The following is a 5,911-nucleotide window of genomic DNA, read 5'->3' on the forward strand; positions in this document are numbered from 1 at the left end:
GCTCAGAAAATAAACTTCCTACCTGCTCCCCTGTGGGTGTCCACCCCTCCACCCCAGATGCCAAGCCAGCTCCTGGACATCTCAAGGTCATTACCTACCTGTTGAAGGGGTTAGTTAACTTCTGGGTGGTATAGCTGGACCAACCTAGACTGGATTTGGGTTGGAAAAAGGAGAAAGGGAGGAAAGTTAATTCCAAAGCTGACTCTTTAATTTTTTTAATGTTAATTTTATATTTGAGAGAGAGAGATAGTGCCAGCAGGGGAGGGGCAGAGAGAGAGGGAGACATAGAATCCTAAGCAGGCTCCAGGCTCTGGGCTGTCAGCACGGAGTCCGACATGGGGCTTGAACCTATGAACCTTGAGATCATGACTTGAGCCGAAGTCGGGCGCTTAACTAACTGAGCCACCCAGGTGCCCCCAAAGCTGATTCTTAAAACCAGGAGTAGTGGGACGCCTAGGTGGCTCAGTGGGTTAAGTGCCCAACTTCGGCTCAAGTCATGATCTCAAGGTTCATGGGTTCAAGCCCCATGTCGGGCTCCGTGCTGACAGCCCAGAGCCTGGAGCCTGCTTAGGATTCTGTGTCTCCCTCTCTCTCTCCCCCTCCCCTGCTAGCACTCTCTCTCTCTCTCTCTCTCAAAAATAAAAATAAACATTTAAAAAACACACACACAGGAGTAGTCATTCTGTACTTTAAGAATAAATGTCTGGTAGGGCACCTGGGTGGCTCAGTCAACTAAGTGTCTGGCTCTTGATTTCGGTTCCGGTCATGATCTTACAATTTGTGAAACTGAGCCCCACATCTGTCTCTGTGTTGATAGCATGGAGCCTGCTTGGGATTCTCTCTCTCCCTCTCTGCCTCCCCCCCCNTTCTATTAGAAAACAAAGGTTTTCCCTTGGGGCACCCGGGTGGCTCAGTCCATCAAGAATCTGACTTCAGGGGCACCTGGGTAGCTCAGTGGATTAAGTGTCCAACTTCTGCTCAGGTCATGATCTCACACTTCGTGGGTTCAAACCTCATGTCGGGCTCTGTGCTGACAGCTAGCTCAGAGCCTGGAGCCTGCTTCAGATTCTGTATCTCCCTCTCTCTCTGACCTCCCCTGCTCACTCTGTCTCTCTCCCTTTCTCAGAAATAAATAAAAACATTAAAAAAAAAAAGAATCTAACTTCAGCTCAGGTCATGATCTCATGGGTCATGAGTTCGAGCCCCGCATCGGGCTGGCTGCAGCTTTGGATACCCCTCTCTCTCTGCTCCTTCCCGGCGCCCACTCTCCCTCTCAAAAATAAACGCTAAAAAAAACTAAAGTGTTTTTTTAATAAAGAAAACAAAGGTTTTCCCTTAATGTCCCCAGTACCTTAGTGTCTGTTTTCCTATCAAATGCACCCCCCGCCCCAGCTTTTCTCTATCCAGTAGAATAAAACACTCTCAGGTCCAGCTGCCTTCTGAAGAGGTCCCTTGAAGGGACAGAAGGAACAGCTTAGGCACAGAAGGACACAAGCTTTGAGACAGGCAGACATGAGTGCAAATCTTGGATCTGCCACTTCCTGGCTATGTGACCTTGGGTAAGCATATTAACCTCTCTGAGCCTCAGTTTCCTTAGCCATAAAATGCGCCAGTGAGGTGATGTATTAGTAGGCACACAGTTAAGGTTCAATGAAGGAGGAGGATGATGATGATGATGATAGCACCAACAACTTCTGAACTATAGAGTAGCCTATCTTGGAGGGCCCTGGATCCTCACCCCTATAAGGACTCATGCCTTAGATCCCCAAGCTCACATTGCCCTTCTCAGTATTACCCACATTCCTGAGAACAGCCTCAGCAGGAGCTATTAAACTCACCTGGCACCACCCAGTCCGCACATCAGGGGCTATGGTGGCACAGAAAAATAACTAATTGGTTTCCACAGCACTTCCCATCCCTCCTCCCCTTTCATCCTCCCAGCTGTGAAGTAGGTGGATATTCTTCTCCTCCTCATTGTACAGAGGTGACAACTGAGGCAGAGTTAGAGGGGAGGTAGTCCATACAGGAATTTGAGCATCATCTTGATTCTGAATTCCCTGCGCTTTCCTTGTATCATAGGAGTCTCAAGCAGCACTTTGGGGTCTAGTCTTGCTAAGGGGAGAAAGAACATGTTTTTTGTTGAAACATGGTTTATGTGTATGGCTGTAAAGTCCTGAGCACACGGTTACAGGCTCTTTGGGAGCAGACAGGGACCTATAAGGAAATGCAGCATCTGGGGGTGTTCTGAGACCACAGCCAGCCACCCTAATGCTGATGGGAGGGGAGAGAAGTGAGGGGGAGGTCAGGGTCCTGGCCCCAGGTCCACGGCTGACATCCCAAGTAACCTTGGGCAAGTTTCTGAGGTTCCTTCCATTCCCACTTTCGAACACAACTTGAAAAAATAGATAGGTAGATAAATAGAGAGAAGCTCAGTTTAAGCAAAAAGACATCTGCGGTTCTCATCATCATTACTTTGGCTTTGAAAGCGACAGCTCAGAGACCCCCCACCATTTTTAAAAATTTTAGAGACAAAACAGTATAACTTAATAGTTCTGCCAACTCTTCAAAACACAGAGAACACAACACTGAATTTTTTTCTTTTCTTCTTCTTCTTCTTTTTTTTTTTTTCTTTCAATTTTGGCAAAGGAAGATTCAGTTCCTGGAAATGCTTACAAAATGATTCCTGACACTGGGAGGAGATAGATTAAAAAGGAAGAAGGAGACGACAAAGAAAAAACATATACTTATATAGATTAAGAAAGAAGGTGGAAAGAAAGGATAACCAAAAGGAAGAAAAGAAAGGACTGAAGGAGGGAGGAGAAAAAAAGGCTTTAAAGGGCCCCAATTCAAGGAACGTTATCAAGTTCCCAGCATCTGCAATTGACAAGCCGCTCGCCTGTCCGGGCGGCGCAGACCCCGCCCCTTTCTCGGGTGTCGGGCGCTCATTGGTGGGGGCGGCAGTCGCCGACCGGTGACTGCCCGAGGAAAGGTTGCCTGGGACACGCATCCCTGTGTGAACGCATGACGTCCCACCCTGGCGCCAGGCTGTCTGGGGCTGAGTCTTAGATCAACACAGCTGTGGGACCGGGACCCACAGCTGGGCAAAGGAGCGGATTCCTCAACAAAAAATAGGATTGTGAGAAAAGTTCTGAAACAAAAACAGCGCAGACAAAAGCCTTAATGACATCCTTTCATAAAAATAAAAAATGCAAGTGGGGGGAAAAAGCTGGTAAAAGGAGCAGAACTGGGAACAGAAAGTTCAGAGGCATTTGGAATAAGAGGCTGAGGCCCCGCCACCACTAAACTAGTTGCAGAAGGCCTGAGCTAGCCCTTCAGTCTGCTGTTGGAAAAAGAAGTCTCTAGGATTCAAACTTTATTCAGTATTCCCAACGGTACCCTAATTCTTTCAGAATTATTCTTAAATTGGANGGCCCAGGAAGGAAGGAAATTTGTCCAAGGCCACATTGCAAGTTGTTGGCATGGCCAAGACAGAATTCTGCTTGCTAATCCCACTGCATCCTTCTCCTGCCTTGTGTCACACAGCCCATGGGTATTTCAGTCTGAAAGCATCTTTGGGAAATTATAAATGTGAAGGTGCTTTGCAAACAGCTATACAAGCCTGAGGCATCGGTGGTAGTAACAGAGGGGGGAAAAGGAGTGAAGAGAACCTGTGTGGACCTGTGGACCGAGCACCTACCACACACCTGGCCCCATGCTGTGTCCCCAGGCACCCAGGAGACAACAGATCTGGTGGAGAGAGCATGTCAAGTGCCCTGCAGAGCAGAAGCATGCAATAAGTATTTGTTGAATAAGTGAGGTAGGTCTGATTAGCTTCATTTTATAAATTGGGGGACTGAGACGCAGAGAGTTGACTTAGTGCAACACCATTAGTAAAAGAGAAGAGCAGAGATTTGAACATAAATCTGCCTGGCCCCAAAGGCCATGATTTTTCCAGAACCCCCCCCCCCACTCCCGGTTTGACCATTTTGCACAAACCACGGAAGTCTGCATGATAGAAAAGGAAAAGGTTTTCTATTTGGTCATTCAGGAGTCCGCATAGCCACCATTTTCCCTTCCCGTGACCAAATAGCTGGAATTTTCTTCTTTTGATGTCTGTAGTTATAGACTGACTGGTGTACTCGCAAGTTATTTTCTTCCTCCTTCTTGTGCTAGAGTATGAGAAACCTAAAAACATTAATATTCTAGGAAGAAATCTTTAGAAGACCCCTTTCTTGGAAAACAGCCCTGTGGTACGATGGCAAACAATGGCACTTCAGGGTTAGTTCTGCCGTTAGCTGTGGTGTGACACTGGACATGTTTTATAGTCGCTCTCTGGGCCCTTTACCATCCCACACCTGCTTGTCCCAATTTCATAAAGCCTTAGATTTCTGGCATTGGGAAGGCTTTAAAATAATCATTTGGCGCCACCTCCCCATATTATTACCAAGGCAACCCAGGCCAGAGTACCTGGGCTTGTTCAGGATCCTGCGGCAAATTATTGCCAAGGCTGGGAATATCGATTCCAGTGTCCTTCATGCTATGACTATTTTGAGACTCTCTTAGCTCTGGGCTCCTTGTCCTGTTAATCAGTGCCACATACTCTAGAACTCTTAATTGTTTCCTGTGTTAATCTTGTCTCCCCAAATTGTGAGATTCTTAAGAGCAGGAGTCACTGTTTTATGTGAGGTGAGTCCATAAATATTTACCAACTGATTGATTTAGGAAGCAACCATTGGGGGATCCACCTGGTCAGTTCCAAGATGAAAACCCGCATTTTGAGGCTGCAAATTCCCCAGAGTTCTGGGAAGTTACAAGAAGACAAGGAAAGAATACTTGAGAGCAATGTCCTGTTGCAATAGAGGGCTTAGCTCTTTCCTGGGCTCTCAGAGCTGGAGCTATTTCAGCAAGGCTAAGAATAATCAAGTCCAGGTGGCCTATCCTTCCATAGCAGAAAGGGACAGACAATAGAGTGATGAAATTACCAAACTTGTTTTCTGCATAGAGGTGTGTGGAAAGGGCAAAGCAAGAATTAAGAGATTCACTGACCCAATGGGGGACTCCTAAAAAGACTTATACAGAAACCATCCTGTCACCCCATATTTAAAATCCGGTCCTGGGGCACCTGGGTCGCTCAGTCGGTTAAGCGTCCCACTTTGGCTCAGGTCACGATCTCACGGTTTGTGAGTTCCAGTCCCACATTGGGCTCTGTGCTGACAGCTCAGAACCTGTGCCTCCCTCTCTCTGCTCCTCCCCAGCTCGTGCTCTCTCTCAAAAATAAACATTTAAACATTTAAAAATAAAATAAAATAAAATCCGGTCCAAAAGTCTAATCAAACTCACTTCCAAAACACAATTGGGCATATATTTGGCTCCTTATGGAGTGCACAGAGCCAGAGGGTGGGACCTCCTTTCTTTCCCCATGCAAAAATCACGGATTCAGCCTGCTCTTTTTTTTTTTTTTTTTTCCCTTTTCCCCTGTTGCTCAAATAAATAGTGTTCTTTGCTCAACCCCCCTTCCCCTCCTCCTCCTGCAATCTCAGCGCCTAGCCCAAATCTGTTTTCTTCATTGTAACCTCAGCTTCACCGCAATTAATTTTTTTCCCCTCTGGTCACAAGATAATTCCTGACGCCAGTGAGTCTGGAGGTCAGACGAACAGCAAATTGGGGAACAAGGCGGCACTAATTCCTTACAAGTTTCCCTTGAAAAATCCTTTGCTTAAAAAAAAAAAAAAAAAGCTTCTTTGCTCTTCAGGGATTTATGACCTCAGAGGAGCTGTGGGTTCGAACTAGTGTTGGGCTGTGGGTGGACTGGCAGGGGGCAGGGGAGCTCAAAGGTCTGGGGCGCTGCCAGGAAAAGGCAAATTCTTAAAGTTAATAGTTTTAAGTGATTTTTAAAATCCTTGCTGGAAAA

The sequence above is a fragment of the Crocuta crocuta genome, unplaced genomic scaffold (genome assembly GCF_008692635.1).
Source record: "Crocuta crocuta isolate KB4526 unplaced genomic scaffold, BGI_CrCroc_1.0 scaffold127, whole genome shotgun sequence".
Lineage (NCBI taxonomy): Eukaryota > Metazoa > Chordata > Mammalia > Carnivora > Hyaenidae > Crocuta > Crocuta crocuta.